The following is a 19,020-nucleotide window of genomic DNA, read 5'->3' as shown; positions in this document are numbered from 1 at the left end:
TTAACAACTAAAATAGAGTAATCGTTAAGCACTACCGACAGATATAGGGAAGTTCAGATGTAACCTTTACACTGAATATACATACATATGTATTATATTCAGTTCGATTTAAATATTTTATTACATTTTTAATGAACAAAGTCATTATGTTAGTTATGTTTGAAACAAAAATAAATAAGAATGTACAATGGCACTGCGAAAACATGTCCACTCACCTAAATTTTGTCGTCAACTGTGATTTTTTTAAAATTGTTGAAAACAAAATAAAGAATTTCACTACTATACTTGAATTTTTTATTTATTTTATTACTATTTTTTATTTTGGCGATATTTAATTTGAATGCGATTTTATAAATTTGTAAACATGATAAAAATATATTTAAAATATTAATGGTGTGTCTGGCAGCAATGAACTGTGGTCTCGTACAAAATCTATTGGTGCTATAAACCGTGATAAAATGTTCTGTTATATTAATGTTAACGCTTTGAACGAATATTTTACTTCTATGTATTCTGTGTTTTTGTTTCCTCCTATAATTCAAATTATTATCACAAACCTGCACATGAACCTTTTCCACACTTAAATAAGTTTAACTTTAGAAATATTGATGAATATTAATTATACTATATTATTTTAGAATTAGATCAAATATAGATTAAATATAACCTTATTAAATCCATAATAACAACTAGTCATTACCCCATTTTATGGAAACGCGCTAGGGTTGTTCCTCTTCTGAAGAAAGGAACAACTGGCCTAATTATCAGGACTATCGTAATATTTCAATCATTCCATCTTTATCTAAAGTTGTCGTATAACTTCTAAATAAACAAACCCAACGATTTTTGGATTTGAATTCCCTTATTGATTGTTCTCAATCTGATTTCCTTAATCACCACTACATTAATGTTGGATTTATTAAATAAAACTTTTGACTCGGTTGATTATAATATTCTTTTAACAACACTTTACACAAAATTTAATTTTTCTATCACCTCGTGCTACCTAATATCTTCCTTTCTTCATGGTCGATCTCAAGTCTTTTCAATCTGTATCAGCTCATGATGATATTTATTTTTACACCTTCAAGGCCAATAAATAGTGTTAACAATATATACATATATATATATATATATATATATAAATATTCAACTTCTACAAGTCCATTATCATAAAGAGATTGTATATCCTTTCTTGATGAAGACGTTGCACATAGGGGAAGGGAAATGTATAGTAAAAGTTAATTTTAACTCGTAAAAATCGCATTTATTGTCCTATTGATACAAAATTTGGCATACACCGTTTGAGTTGAATGCAGTACATATATAAAAAAAAAACATGTAATAGGAAAATATTGCCAGCGTGTAAAATATAGAAAATATAGGTAATTTGGACAGTTTTTTAGGCAAAAAGTCATTTTTTTCAATTTTTTAAAATTATAATTTTTTGATGGCATTGAAAAGGAAGCATACCAAAAATTATGATTTTGTAAGATTTATTGCGTCGAACTTTGAAAATAAAATTAAAGAAACAAAACCAATTAAAAATGTAATGAGTTTGAAACAGGAGTATGTCATTTTTTCTCTTTACTTTCACTTTATATCCTTTTGGAAATTTGTGATAAGTAAATGTTGAATTTAATTTTCTTGTTTGAGTTTTGTGTTTTTTGTACTGAACATTAAGCCAAGCATATATAGATTTAATCTAATTTTGTTTTATTGTTGTTATAAGTATATCCTGTCGATTGTCAATTTCTTAAATGTGGTCTTCGGACTTTGGAATTGTTAAGTAAATAAATAAATAAAATAAAAAAATAAATACATAGCATGAAAAAAATAGTCATCATGGAGAGAATTGGCGGTGGTGTTTGCTTTTTTAATATATAATATTTGTTAATGAGTTTTGACTATAACAATTCATCTCAATTTATTTCATAAACGAGAACATAGCCCAAATCTATGTTCTCGAAAAGCTTAAAATGAACAGTATATCACTTAATCTTATCATATCAAATAATAAATTCAAATTAAAACATACGAATAATACACAAATTTGAAACTACGCATAGGATAAATCAGCTATTAACATTTGAAATATATACATTAAAATTCATGAACATCTGCATATTGAAGTAACTTTTTCTTGTAACATATTAACGAAACACTGAATATTTTAAGAACCTGTGGCAAACTATTAAACACCCGAGCAACCCTTACATGGAAAGACGTCTCCAACAAAGTATTCAAACGAGGCACATGGATTTGCCTCGTTTGAATCCTACTGAGGAAGTACCAAGAAACTCTTTAACATACGGAGAAACATGATCACGGAACATAAGTACAAACACATAACGTATTACCCCACGGAACAAAAGCCTAAGTTTGCGTAGAACAAAACCACAGCTGCCACCAAAAATCTCAGCACAATGCATAAAGTGAGGCATAATGTATTACCTGTATCCTAATATTTTTCGGCAAGACAACGTCCAAACAGTATTACTTTCGTAAAATAAAGTTTACCTTGGACACTAACAAATTAACATGCACATCAAACACCAAACCACTATCAGGCAACAATCCAAGACACTTCATGGAGCTTACAACATCTATAGATGAAAACATTTATTGAATTCGCTCGCACGTTGCCAAAATACATAACCTTGTCATTCTCCGTATTTATTGAGAGCTTATTGGTAGACAACCACGTAAGTAATCCATTAACAGTGAAAACAAGAAGACTGCATGCAGCTCATCCATGAACACATATTCTCATTTAAATAATATTTGTATATCATCTGCAAACGGAACCCTGAGGGACACCACTTCTTACTGGCAACGTACTCGAAAAATAATTCTTACAACTAACATATTGTTTTCTGGCAATCAAATATGAAAAAATTAGCTTACATGCTGATGACGACAAATTGAAGAAACGATGCAATTTATCAACCAATATGGAGTGACTTATCCTATCAAAAACCTTCTCAAAGTCCAGTGACAATAACATTCAAACCGACAAGCAGGGATGTCGTACTACGATTACGCCTAAGTCCATATTGGCATTTGATTTTTCAGGATATGTTCAACAATTTTATATAAAATAGGCATAATGAATATAGGCCGGTAATCTCCAGTATCTTTACTTTTATGTATAGGCACCACTTTAGCAATATTCCATGCATCAACTTCAAAAACTTTAGTGTAAAACCATCCCAACCAACTGCTTTAGACCTATTTTTGCCAAACGCATCCATAACGCAAGAAACATCAAACTGGCTAACAGACTAGATAGATGCAAAATTATAATTTAACCTCTCAACATCTACATTATCTACTTCACTATCTTCATCTCTTATGCCATTCTTATCAAAAATTGACCATATTGCCTTCGTAGGGTGGCGTAGGGGATGATAGATACCAAGCAACGGTTCTGATTGGCCTTAACATGGCGAAGTCCAGGCTTATCTTGGTCCCTCTTTCATCTCAATTGTGGACACTGACCTCCCCGCGGTGCCACCTGGGGAGCTATTTTCATCACCCGATGAAATAGTGAGCTAATATGTGCCGCGAGTTCACCCATAAGAACTATAAAAAAATGGGTTGAGGCGTCTGGTTAGTTGCCCACTCTCGAAAAACCCTACCTACTATGAAAAAGCAAAGAAAAAGAAAAACAAACCCCCCTAATGTTGACGACCCCCGCAAACGTATAAACGACCACGATCTGCGAATCTGCACTTGGAATGTGCGCACGTTGCACAGAACAGGCGCAGTGTTCGTTTTGGCAGATGTACTCAAAAAGTACAAAGCCGATATTATTGCCTTATAGGAAATGCGATGGAAAGGGACTGACGTAAGTAAATCAGCTGCCCTGGCCATGACATTAAAATTCTGCAAAAATCGGAAGTGAAAATATCTTTGGCCCCACCGTCGGAAAATTCAGCCTCCATGAAGAAACATCAGACAACGGCATGAGGTTGATTGACTTCGCGGCAGCAAAAAACATGGTAGTTAGCAGCACCAGATTCAAGCATCTTGATATACACAAGGCCACCTTGATTTCTTCCGATCGAACAACGAGAAATCAAATCGATCAAGTTGTGATAGACGGAAGGCATTCATCCAGTGTTCTAGACGTCCGATCGATTCGGGGAGCGAATATCGATTCGGACCATTACGTTGTAGCAGCCAAGGTACGCACCCGTCTTAAGACCACCATCAAGAAATCCGAGGTACGATCAGGAGTGTAGTAATGCTACTGATATGAAAAACGCGGCGTATAGGGAAACTCTGCGGACAGTAGCAACACGTAATGCGATGGAGAACTATCGGGATAAAAGGAGAGAGGAGAAACGTATTTTCAGAAAAAAGAAGAAAGAGCAAGAAAAACGTGAGCGTGAGCAAATCGAGATGTACAGGAGTCAGAATGAAGTCCGAAAATTCTACCAACGGGTAAAACACCAAACCGAATGCTTTGGTGCAGGCACATCCTCCTGTAGAGATAAAGAATGAAACCTGGTGACAGATACAGACAGCGCACAGTGGGAAAAAATGCAGATCTAGCGGGCAGAAAAAATTTTTAGGTGAAATTTACTATATTTTACAAAAGTTAGGCGTTACTTATTAAATACTAATCCCATTCAGATTCCGAGTTTTGATCTGAATTAGTTGGTAGCATTGGATCCTCCAATAGTTGAAGGACTTCTTCAGATAGTGACTCACTATATCGATGGTTAAGAGATGTACTACGAGATAAACTTGACATTTTTGGATCAGAAGAAAATAGCAACCTATTGAAAAGATCCCTCATTGTTTCCTCACGACTAATTTTTCTGGTGTACAGTTCCCTGTAGTTCCGAAAGTCCTTATTTCTGGATTCCATGGCTTCTTCACACGCAGAGAAAAAATATAGTTGAACATTTTCACCGCAATGACCCAATATTTGCTGCAGTCATACTATTCTTTCCTCAAGCATGTTTTTATTTGTTTCAACCACATCATTTGGTATGTTGCTATTCGGTGACAACAATAAGTTTTTTAATGCAATCATAGCATGTTTTTTAAAATACACTACATATTCATGTATTTTCATGCATATTTTGTGTATACGTTGGTCTTCAACAATATCTTTTTTGAAATCAATCACGATATTTTTATTGCAACCATGTAATGGTTATTGGCACGCAATAGTTCTTTATTTTCAAACATACATGCATACAAATGTGTGCATTCCTTGATGAGAGTCCCGTTATGTTTTTTGCTTGAAAAAAAAAAAGAACAGAATTAACTTCAGTTGTTCTGTTCTTTTTGTGTGAGAAGGTTGTGTGTTTAACAAAATCAAAAAATGAATGGTTTAAAGTTTATTAAAACAATTTTTGGTAATAAAAGGAGATTATTTGTGTTAGCTTTGACGGAATTAACAATTACAAATTGTTCTTGGATGAAGGTAAATATAAGAAGATTGATAAAACAAACGCAAAATGTGGAAGCAATCAAAATTGTCTGTTTTATTACGTTATTATTTTTGTTGTGTTTTCATTGCAGTTCGAAGAAGCTACAGTTTAGGTGGAGATGTTGGTGCAGATATACTCTCTAAGAGATTTAAGATAAAACCAAGCTTTTTTCCGATTTTGTTAGTCAATTTATTGGATCTACCGATTTTGTTCTAGATATTAAACTATCAAGTAAGTATTGGTAAAATGAAATTTCATTTAAAATTATAAAATTTTAATATTTTTTTAATTCTAATTTTCATTGATGCTGACGTTTGTGTATCCAATACGGACTCCGCTTTTGAAGGTGGATCTACAGATTCTGGTAGAATTAGAGAAACGCCATCAACAGAACATTTCACAGCTGCTCGCCAAGCAATAACCTGCATTGGAGAAGAAACATTCTTAAATTCCTCACAAGACATAATTGTTCTAACCACTGTTGAAATTTGCAAAGTCTTACATCAAAGCAAGTAAGTTTTTTCTTTAAGAATGGTTTTTAAGGCTTTTTTTAAATCACGGCTTTGCTGCTCACTACCATGCGTTCCCTATCGATTACGAGGAAATTTTTCTGCCGGAAAAATATCTACATAATCTAAACACCACGAAATCAAATGATATCAAAATCACACAAGTAGTAGGTTTGTAAATCACAGCGACAACAAAACAAGATATTTTGGTTTTTGGTTCGAAAAAATTTCATCATATTTAATTTTTTAATTTTATACGAAATTTCATAAAATACCTTCTTACATAAAATACCTTGTATCTACTTATGTAAGTAACGTTTGTGTATATAAAGAAAATAATTTATTTTTTAAATTGATTTGTCGTAAAATGTATATATATGTATTAAATAAAATAGAATTTGTTCTAAATAAATAATGCATTTTATTCACAGGTAATGTAATGCATTTAACCATATTATGTTATCCTGTATTATAACATGGTTAGGCAGTATGGTTACATTGAACAATAACATGGTTATTTCATAGTCATAGTATGATTATTTAGAAAAATATTATGTTTATATGGGAACCAAAGTATGGTTTAGCATGAACATGGTATGATTAGTTGAAGAACAATAAATGGTTGGGGGCAACCATTACGTGGTTAGTTGGGAACAACAGTATGTTTGGAAGAGAATAACAATTATTTTTACAGTGACCATTATATTGTTGAAAACTTAAATTTTATGCCAAAAATGTTCTGTATATAATATGGTTGCTTCAACATAGTACTATGTTTGCCGCAGCCATACCCCTACCATAACATTATGCTCTTCGAATATAGTTGCTGCAACCATAATCCTTCTCTGCGTGCAGACAACACTCCTATGGGCAAAGCTGCACATTTAATTATATCAGCTCCATGCACTAATATTTTGTGTATGCTTGAGACATATAGAACCAAGAATATAATTCCACGAAAGAATAAATGTTTCCTCAGTAAATTTTTTTTTTGCGTTAATAGCATATCCACAGGCCATGGTTGAAAGGATGATACTAAAAATTTTAATTAGCAGTATTGCCATCGTTTGTTGTTCCGGATACTGACTTAGGTGTGTCAACAAGAATGTGCATTTCTTCCTTCAAATCATTAATGATACGTGCCTTCCTTTCTTCGAAAAGTGGCCGATCGGAGCTATTAATTTTCCACTTTTTCAAATACATTCTAAACATCGAATCCTTGCATGTAAGGTAGACAGGCCGTATTCGTATAAGTTGATGTTTGGTGTTAGTGACGAAATTTTGTTGTAATCATTCATTACTTTTGTTGTTATGTGCTTATAGCGAAAACCATAAATGTAGGTAAAACCGTGTACATATGAATGTTACACCAATGATATTTTTCAGGGTTCATAAAGTGGACCCTTTACCTGTGGTATTTTAGAAGACTCTTACAACCGATTTCGTTGTAATTTCAATTTTTATTTAGAAAGACATTTGGAATAAATGTATATTCAGTGCAAGAGTTTAAAATCAACGTTTGGAGCAGCTTACTTAAATACCCTCATTTTCATACGCACACCCAGTACTCTGGAACCTTAGGATGGACATTTTGAACTTATTTTTTTCTTATCTGCTATGCTGTGATCTATTCCAAGTCATATTTGATGAGTTATATCAAAAAAATTCACAAATTTTTAATTTTATTTGAACAAACCCTTAAAAAAATCTTCCTACACCAAATTGGCATTTTTTAAAAAAAATATGCCATAAATCCGAGAGTCGCAGGAAAAAATTTAGTATGATGTTCTAGAAAGACACAAGAAAAACAAAACAAAAATCAACGCTGAACTCGACTGAACTCCATACTAAACCCCTATTTTAATTGAAGGAATTAAAAATAACGGACCTTACATGTATTTAGCCCGAAACACCTAAATTAAAATAACTTATGGGTTATATAACTATACCATTTAATTAAATACCAATACTATATATCAAAAATGGACAAAATTTTATAATAATATATTCACAGAATGCACACGAACATCGCAATTTTATAGCTAAAAAATACAATTTTTAACATTGGAAAAAATTTCTATTTTAAATGTATCGTTATTCCGCTCTAGCTTATTAACTCGGATTATTTTATACGGACTTAAGTACTCTCAACACCCTACTTTAAAACTGCATTATTGTTTTAAAGTTTCCTTCAACTTCATTTTTTTATTTTCTGCGCGCTAGATCGGTATTTTTTCCACTGTGCAGCGTGCTGTCGATCTGGAAGGAGCATTTAGAAAAACTTCTGGTATCAAATAGTAGCAGTGAAGTGGATACCCCAGAACCAATAGTATATGACGGTATAGAGTATACCACCTAGCCAAGATGAAGTCAGAATAGCAATCAATCGGCTGAAGAATAACAAAGCAGCAGGTGCCAATGGGTTACAAGCCGAACTATTCAAGACTGGTGTCAGATGCTGGTAAGGAGCATGCACCAGCTGGTTAGTACAATTTGGCTAGATTGGAACCTCAGCATCCTGTGTCCCGTGCACAAAAAAGGAGACAAGACGATCTGTGCCAACTATAGAGGAATAAGTCTCCTTCCCATCGCATATAAAGTGCTATCCAGCGTACTGTGTGAACGACTGAAGCCAATTGTCAATGACATTATAGGACCATACCAATGCGGCTTCAGACCTGGCAAATCCACCATTGACCAGATTTTCACTCTGCGCAAAATCCTGGAAAACCCCCCACAAAAACACATCGACCATTCCACCTATTCGTCGACTGTAAAGCCGCATTCGACAGCCCTATCCGTTCGAAGGTTCATAAAGCCATGTCTGCGTTTGGCATTCCTGCAAAATAATTCGGCTATGCAGAATAACTTTAACTGGCACAAGATCAGCAGTTAAAGTCGGAAAGGACCTTTCGGAGCCCTTTAATACCGAACGAGGATTCAGAAAAGGTGACAGCTTGTCGTGTGATCTTTTTAACATCCTGCTGGAAAAGGTCATACGAGAGGCAAAAGTGAACACAAATGGCACTCTGTACACCAAACAACACATGTTACTCGCCTACGCCGATGACATCAACATAATTGGTCGAACACTGAGAGCGGTAACAGCCACCTTTGAACAAATTGAGAAGGAGTCTGCCAAAGTTGGTCTGGCAGTAAACGGCGAGAAGACCAAACTGATGGTATCAACGGGCAAGACGTTCAGTAGACTCGGACCAACTGTGGAACTTGAGAACTACAGCTTCGAGGTAGTCAAAGATTTTATATACCTCGGTACCGCCATAAACAAAACGAATGACATCAGTTTTGAAATTCGGAGAAGAATAGTGATGGCCAACAGGTGCTACTATGGTCTGAGCAAACAACTCAAAAGCAAGGCCATCTCCCGCCAGACCAAACTCACACTCTACAAGACGCTGATACTACCCGTGCTTTAATATGGATCTGAAGTTGGAGAGAAAAATTCTCCGAATGATCTATGGGCCGATCTGCGTTGACGGTGAATATCGCCGTCGAATGAACCATGAGTTGTACCAGCTATTCTCGGACATCGACATTGTTAGACGTATTGAGCTGCAGCGACTACGTTGGCTGGGTCATGTTGTGAGAATGGATGAAGATGCCCCAGCCCAGAAGGCATATAAAAGCGAACCAGCTGATGGTTCACGCAGAAGGGGAAGGCCAAGAATACGTTGGAAAGATCAAGTCGAAGACAACATCGCCGAAATTGGTCTTTTAAATTGGAAAAACTCTCACAAGCCAGCTAAGTAAGTAACCACATTTCCTTCGTGGTTTTATCAGCAAACATCTCTTTATGTGCATCTAGTTTTACTCTCCTACCAACTTTTTTCGCTCAATGGCGCAAAGTACAATAAATTTTACAGTTTATCAAATTATTCTCACGAATATATGCTTTATAGGCAATATCTCGAAGGTTCACATGATAACATACATCTGGGGACTTAAACCAATCACAGCTTTTTCTTAACAGGAACAATATCATGTACATGACGAGGCCCACTGTTGAGTATATCAATTTGATTATTAACATCACCTACACCATACACATTATCTAAGCCACACAAAGAAATGACATCAAAAAGATCAAGTTATAATCCATAGTAGAAATAATATTGAAAGCAACCATATGTTGATGAAAAAACTGCTTTGGAGAAACAAATATAAACTTCAGTATGAACGTAACGTGAATTCGTTATTGTCCGCTAACTTAACCTATTTTTCAAACCCCTCGTCAAATTGTATGTTCGAACAAATAGTAGCCATAATAAAAGAAAGTAACGCCAACAGAACTTCGAAATCTACTTTCAGTCAAGAAATACAATCAGATTGCTTTGTTCTGAAAAGAAAAGAGCTTTTTACTTCAACAACCTTAAAAAATTGGATTCGGTCAAATGTAGTAAGGATTGGTGGGCTTTATCGAAGAGTTTGAAGAATAAAATGTCGTCCCCGAGAGGAAATCTTACAGCTGACCAATTTAAAACACATTTTGAGCATATTTTTCAAGACAATATAAACGGTCAATCTATAAGTTGGTACCTCCCATATTTTGTTGACCCATTTTTAGACTCTCCTTTCGAGTTTTTTTTTAATTAAAAAATGTGGTGAAGTGTCTAAAACCAAATAAATCACCGGGTCAAGATGGAATTTCTTACGAGTTTTATAAATTTGCTCCTGATAGTTTTTTTAAAATATGTTTTATTTGTTTTTAATAGGATATTTTTGCATGAGGAAATTCCTGTGTCTTTTACACAATCAATATTGATACCTCTATTCAAAAAAGGAGACCTCAATTGTGTCACTAACTACAGAGGGTTGACATTAATGGATACAGTGTGTAAAATTTTCAATAATATCCTATTAAACCGTATAACCAGTTGGCTTACGCGATATAATGTTCTTAATGAATTCCAAGCTGGATTCCGAAAAAACTATTCAACAGTTGACAATATTTTTAACATTGTGAACATTGTTTCGCTTAAAAATAATATAAATAAACGCACATATACTTTCTTCGTCGATTTTTCGTGTGCTTTTGATCTGATCCCTAGAAACAGCCTACTTTACAAGCTATATATTATGGGTCTGTCGTCAAAAAAAATATATAATTTCTGTAAACTCAGGCGTGAAACAGGGATGCATACTAAGTCCAACACTTTTTTCTTTGTATCTTAATGATTTACCAGAAGTATAAATGTGGCAGATACCAATATTAAAGTTTTACTTTATGCAGACGATATTGTAATTATGTCAGATACTCCAAACGGCTTACAACAAATGATAAATGCGCTCGAAATTTATTGTTGCAAATGGGATTTAAAAGTTAATTTAACCAAATCTAGCTAAAATGCAAAAAGGCGTAACTAACAAAAAATTGAAAATCGAAATTGACTTTGTCAACACATGTAGTTTATTGACATTCACAATATTCATTCAAAAAGTCAATTTTCAATTTTTTGTTAGTAAAACCTTTTTGCATTTTAGCTAACGATATATAAAAAATCCAAAAATAAGTAAGAGCAATAAACTGAAAATTTTTAATGCATGTTCAAGATCTATAATGTTTTACGGCGCACAGATATGGGGGTTTAAAAAAAGGATAACGTGGAAAAAATGCTACAATTTTTTATTAAAGGAATGCTGTACCTTCCAAATAATACCCCGAACTATATGCTACACCTAGAAACTGGCCTTCCCTCCCTATACAGCCAAACCTTAAAAATGCATTTTTGCTATATAAATAGAGTCTTGCGATTAGATTCCCATAGATTACCCCGCATTCTTGCTGAGAAAATCATGGAAAATAACATTTATTGGGCAAGAGCATGGTGCGACATATGTGAACAATTGCAATATCGTCCTCCTAATAACAATGTACCAATAAGCAGTTATTGGAAGGAGATTATTGATGCATTAATTGTTAAAGAACACAATGACTTTTGCAATAGTGCATTGAATTCACAATCACATGATTTGTACTCTCGTCTAGAATATAATAATATACCAAGGATTTATCTGCATATGCAACAAGTTGGATTATAAAAGCCAGAGGGGGATTACTTGATCTTAACTCAAAATTTTTTACAAGAAATAGTAATTCGAATGACATCTGCACGATTTGTAATCTAAACGAACCTGAAAACACACAACCCTTTATTGGTATATGTCCTATCTATTCGGTATACAGATTCCAATTTTTTGGAAAATATATGCTTACAGAATACGAAGTGTTGGATGCTTTAAATGGTACGGATTTTGTTTCTCTATATAAATTTATATTGGCATGTAACAAATACAGAAAACTTATAGTTAATGAATATAGTTAATAATTTTGCAAGTAAATATTAAATCAAATCAATGTTGTATACAAATAAGGCAACAGCTATAAAGCTATGCTAATTATAGATGTAAACCAGTAAGGAAAGTAGTAAAGTCGGACGGGGCCGACAATATGATACCCTTCACCACTATGGGTATATTAAACAGGACTATTATCATGAAATTGTATGAAATAAAATATGTGATATTTATCTAAATGGGAAACGACCTAGATGTCATTCGTCTGTTACAATGGAACAAAAGTATGTAAATCGACTTCAAACAAATATCAATAGGTCATCCGTTGGGCTAGGTCTGTAAAACCAAACTACGCTATTCTATGCTCAATTTTGTACGTTGGGCAAAATTTGATGTCAATGTAACAAATATGAGGAGTTTGACGCACAATTTACGTATATATGGATGTTATATCCAAATATGAACCGATTTCAAGAAACTTGTCACAGGTTAGGTTATACTAATTTCAGTACGTTTTGTTCCTATCAGCCATATATTGGTTCCTTGGTGCGCCAATTACTCAAAATCAATCTACAATATAAGGGATCTATATCTAAATCTCAACCGATTTTCACTAAACTTGGCACACATCATTCTGGATTAAATCCAAAGCGCTATGCAACATAAGAACTTGGTACATTATTTAGATTAAATCGGACGAAAATATATATATATATATGAATCGATTTTCACGAAACTCAGCACTCATCATTCCAGCATCAATTCAGAACGCTATGTCAAATTTTGTGCAAATCGAAAGATACATGTGGTGCACCATTTACATTAAATCGGGCGAAAATATATATGGGAGCTATATTTAAGTCTTGACCGATTTTCCCGAAACTTGGCACACATCATTCAGGATTAAATTCAAAACGCTATGCAACATAATAACTTGGTACATTATTTAGATTAAATCGGACAAACAATATATACCTAAATCGATTTTCACGAAACTCAGCACACATCATTCCAGCATCAATTCAGTACGTTATGCCAAATTTCGTGCAAATCGAAAGATATATAGGGACTTTGGTGCACCATTTACATGAAATCGGACGAAACTACACATGGGAGCTATATCTTAATCTGGATCGATTTTCACGAAACTTGGCTCAATTCAGTACGTTATGCCAAATTTCGTGCAAATCGAAAGATATATAGGGACTTTGGTGCACAATTTACATGAAATCGGACGAAACTATATATGGGAGCTATATCTAAATCTAGACCGATTTTCACGAAACATACCAGACATCATTCTAGGCTCAATTCAGTACGTTATGCCAAATTTCGTGCAAATCGAAAGATATATAGGGACTTTGGTGCACCATTTACATGAAATCGGACGAAACTATATATGGGAGCTATATCTAAATCTATACCGATTTTCTCGAAACTGGGCAGATATCATTCTAGGCTCAATTCAGTACGTTATGTCAAATTTCGTGCAAATCGAAAGATATATAGGGACTTTGGTGCACAATTTACATGAAATCGGACGAAACTATATATGGGAGCTATATCTTAATCTGGACCGATTTTCACGAAACTTGGCAGACATCACTCTTGGCTCAATTCAGTACGTTATGTCAAATTTCGTGCAAATCGAAAGATATATAGGGACTTTGGTGCACCATTTACATGAAATCGGGCGAAACTATACATGGGAGCTATATGTCAATCTATACCGATTTTCACGAAATTTGGCAGACATCACTCTAGGCTCAATTCAGTACGTTATGCCAAATTTCGTGCAAATTGAAAGATATATAGGGACTTTGGTGCACCATTTACATGAAATCGGACGAAACTATATATGGGAGCTATATCTACATCTATACCGATTTTCTCGAAACTTGGCAGACATCATTCTACCTCAATTCAGTACGTTATGTCAAATTTCGTGCAAATTGAAAGATATATAGGGACTTTGGTGCACCATTTACATGAAATCGAACGAAACTATATATGGGAGCTATATCTTATTCTGGACCGATTTTCACGAAACCTGGCAGACATCACTCTTGGCTCAATTCAGTACGTTATGTCAAATTTCGTGCAAATCGAAAGATATATAGGGACTTTGGTGCACCATTTACATGAAATCGGACGAAACTATATATGGGAGCTATATCTAAATCTATACCGATTTTCTCGAAACTGGGCAGATATCATTCTAGGCTCAATTCAGTACGTTATGTCAAATTTCGTGCAAATCGAAAGATATATAGGGACTTTGGTTCACAATTTACATGAAATCGGACGAAAGTATATATGGGAGCTATATCTTAATCTGGACCGATTTTCACGAAACTTGGCAGACATCACTCTTGGCTCAATTCAGTACGTTATGTCAAAATTCGTGCAAATCGAAAGATATATAGGGACTTTGGTGCACCATTTACATGAAATCGGGCGAAACTATACATGGGAGCTATATGTCAATCTATACCGATTTTCACGAAATTTGGCAGACATCACTCTAGGCTCAATTCAGTACGTTATGCCAAATTTCGTGCAAATTGAAAGATATATAGGGACTTTAGTGCACAATGTACATGAAATCGGACGAAACTATATATGGGAGCTATATCTAAATCTGGGCCGATTTAAATCTGGGCCGAAAATATATATATATATATATATCTAGATCTGAATAGATTTTCACGAAACTTGGCACACATCATTCTAGGCCCAATTCAGTACGTTATACCAAATTTCGTGCAAATCGAAAGATATATAGCGACTTTGGTACACCATTTACATTAAATCGGACGAAAATATATATGGGAGCTATATCTAAATCTGAACCGATTTTTCCTAATTTCAATAGGGTTCGTCCTTGGGCCAAACAAATGAGCTGTGCCAAATTTCATCCAATTCGGATCATAAATGCGACCTGTACTTTGCTCACAAAAATACATGGACAGACAGATGGACGGACGGACATGCATAAATCGATTTAAAAAGTTATTCTATGCATATTCTCTAAAGGAACCATGGGTCTATCTCGTTTCTTTTTGCCCGTTACAAACATATGCACAAAGACATAATACCCTGTACCACAGTGTGGTGAAGGGTATAAACACAATTAATTATCATTTAATATACATTTAAATAATATTAGTATTAATATAAAGTGTGATATCATCTATTAATAAAAATAAAAAAATAATCCATATACTCGTAAAACTGGCTAATCCGACGACAAGGTATACTAAGAGAAATAAATATAAATGAATGGTCCGAAATACCAGGACAGGAAATTGATTCGATAAAACCAACGAATTCACGCAATCTAATAACGACGTAGAACAATGTGCCATTCAAACATGTTATTGTTGAATAATAACAATATTGCAGTACTTAACAACTATATCTGCTATTTCTTCCATGGCAATAATATCACATTGTTATAAACTACAACTTCACAGAAAACATACTCAAACCACGCCAACAGAATTGACTTTACAATTCAATTTATGTTTCATACCTCCTCCTCTACACATACGTTTTTTACACGTCATTTATATAGACTTTTACTAAAATGTTTGAATTTATGTGACCTGTTTCTTAATTAAAACCAATAGTTCTTAAATTTCGATTTTTTCGTTTTTCATGATATATAATTTTTTATAAATAAAATTTTCCATATTTGGTTTGAGAAAAGAAAAGCAAAGAAACATATTATTGTTAACAACGGCCCCGCAAGTATAGTTGTAATGAAAACAATTTGAACGAAAAATACGTTAAATTAAAAGAGAAAGTTAGGGTATTTTGCATACATTTGTCATCAAGATGGACCAAATGTCATTGGAAGATAGAAATTTTCCCCGACAAAAAAACTTGAATTTTGACTGCAAAACAAATAAAGTAAATCGTAACCTGGAACTAGGTTGGCCAAGGAAAAATTATAAAAACAAGTCTGAAAAGTGGAGAAGACAAGATGGCGGGCTTGTGTTCACTCTTAGGATACAAACCATCAAAAGGATATAAACTATCAAAAATTTATATTTTCAGCATGGATTGAAAATAATAAAGCGACTTATAAAACAAATGTTGTTCGTTATATCTAGCGTTTACTATAATCGTGTTCGGCTGTAGTAAGCATTGCTTTTAATTATATCAGGGAACGAAAATAACAGTCATTTTTGAAAATGTGAACAATTAACTCTTCATGCTAGAGACATGGGACACCTATAGCGTCATATACCAGTAGATTCGTATTGACGAGTCCGTTAAGGATATTGAGTGATCTTAAGAAAACACTCTCAATTCCCATATGAAAAATTATTACTTACTTAGCTGGCTGGTGCCAGAACTTTCGTTCCATAAGCCGAGCTTAGAAAAGATTTCCAGGCGCGTCGGTCTTTTGCGCAGTTTGAAAACTTATTATTCAACGGAAAAACTTTGATTTTTAACTGTTAAAAATGATTGTTATTTTTTCCGTTAAAAAAAAAACTCATTTGAGAAGTATTATAATTAATAAAACTCTTTTTACGTAAATAAACTTATAGAATTTGTTATTGTTTTTTATAACTGATTTGATATTACTTATAACCGTTACGGTCCCTGAATTATATGGAATATTTTAACAGTTGGACAGTGTACGTCAGCTTCCAAAAAATTTAAATCAGGGTTGACCTTTGGCAACCCTGTCGTGATTGTTGATCAATTTTATTGTGCTCCGTAACCTTTTTTAAAAATATTAATATTTTGTGATAAAATAAGTGTCTGTGTATTAAAAAGTGTTTGAAAGTGTTTTTTAATAATTTTGTGCATATTGTACTAATTGGTGTGGTGAATCATTTTTAATTAGTGCTAAAATAATTGTATTTTTTTCAGTCTAAATATAATAGTCATCGCCGTCAGTTTCTGGACAGAAACGCAAGAGATCTACGAAAAAGGCGCCAGGTAAAACTACGACAACTACTCATGGAATACAGGAGTTATCACTTCCTTCATCTGATGCGTCTTCAGTGACTGCTCCCGTGGCTTCAACTGGTATAATCCCACAAACCTCCCAAAGACCATTAGTAACGGTTCCAGCCATGAAAATGGTATTTGTATCTAGGTTTGCACCGGATACTACGGCTGATGATATAAATTATTATATTAAATCCAAAATTGAGGGAAGTTACTTTTTACGATGCTTTAAGCTTCGATCAGTATATTCAGAGAGTAGATCTTCATTTAAAATATTAGTGCATGAAGATATATTTACACAGTTGATCTCGAGAGATTTTTGGCCTGCTAGAGCATTCGTAAAAGAATTTCTAGAAAGGACAGAAAATTTGGCTCGATTGCCTCGTAAACCAGAAACGGCTTCAAAAAACTAAATAATTTTCTTACTATTTGCTACCAGAATGTAAGATGGTTAAATACAAGGTTAACTCGTTTATATACTGATAGCCATGGTTTTGATTATAATATTATAGTATTTTCTGAAACTTGGCTTAAAATATCTGTGCAATATCTTAGTGAAATTCTAAGTTCAAAATATCAAAGTTTTAGAAAAGATCGATTAAATAAAATGGGTTGTGGTGTCCTCATCGCAGTAGACGCCAAATATTCCACTAATGTAATCCAATTAAATCATTTAACTCATATAGAATTTGTCGGCATATCCATTGAATTGGGTAAATTTAAATTATTCGTCACTTGTTCATATATTCCTCCTTCATCGCAGCTTGATATCTATAATCCGCATATATTAGCAACACAATCCATAATTAATAATGGCGATCTTAATATGCCATCTGTGAAGTGGCTTTCATTGCCAGAGTCAGAAGCTCTTAATCCATTGACATCTGATATAAATTTAAACCAATTTACTTCTGAAATTATTAATCGATTTTGTGACATTAATCTCCAACAAAGAATTGTCTAAAGAATTGTTCAGATACATTAGCATTACCTCTAACGTTATTATTAAATTATTCCCTTAAATATGGTTATGTTCCTACTTGTTGGAAGAAGTCTTATATAATACCCTTACACAAGTCTGATAGTCTAACAAATGTCTCGAATTATAGAGGAATTGCAAAATTAAGTGCTATTCGAAAATTGTTCGAAAAGTTAATTACTACCGTTATTTCACACAGAATTCAACCCTTGTTAAGTCCATATCAACATGGTTTTCGTAGTGGTCTTTCAACTATTACCAATCTTATACACTTTACTTCTACTGTGATAAAGGGATTTGTTCAGCGTAAACAAACTGATACAATTTATACAGACTTTAGTAAAGCTTCTACTTTTTAAATTAAATCATATTGGCTTTAGTATAAATTTGGTAAATTGGATTTCATCTTACTTACAAAATAGGACACAGCTAGTTTTGTTTGAGGGATGTCTTTCAAAATCGATTAAAGTTCCATCAGGTGTTCCGCAAGGAAGTCACCTAGGCCCGATTCTGTTTCTATTGTTTGTAAATGATTTGCCAAATTCTGTATCGCATTCCAAATTGTTCATGTATGCAGACGATGTCAAGTTGTTCATTACCCATCATTCTGAAAAGCAAACTGATTTACTCCAGCATGATTTAAATAGCCTATTTCAATGGTGCAGCCTAAATTGTATGGACTTGAATTTAAATAAATGTAAACATATGTGTTTTTCTTGAAATTCTTTCTCGATAAGCCATTACTATATTAATGGTTCGGTTTTATCAACTGTAGATTCTTTCGATGATCTTGGTATTC

General features: G+C 33.8%; 1 protein-coding gene across 1 annotated transcript in view; it reads right to left on the bottom strand.

Moving 5' to 3' along the window:
• The window catches only part of LOC133323690 (protein cup), a 71,490-nt gene that overhangs the window by 25,434 nt on the left and 27,036 nt on the right, over positions 1 to 19,020 (bottom strand). The gene's annotated exons all lie outside the window — the stretch shown is intronic.

This window comes from Musca vetustissima, unplaced genomic scaffold, assembly GCF_032173495.1.
Source record: "Musca vetustissima isolate MV318-11 ecotype Yass unplaced genomic scaffold, APGP_CSIRO_Mvet_v1 utg12320, whole genome shotgun sequence".
In the NCBI taxonomy this organism is placed as follows: domain Eukaryota; kingdom Metazoa; phylum Arthropoda; class Insecta; order Diptera; family Muscidae; genus Musca; species Musca vetustissima.
The sequence above is the reverse complement of the archived record's forward strand: the minus strand, read 5'-3'. Positions and strand labels throughout refer to the sequence as shown.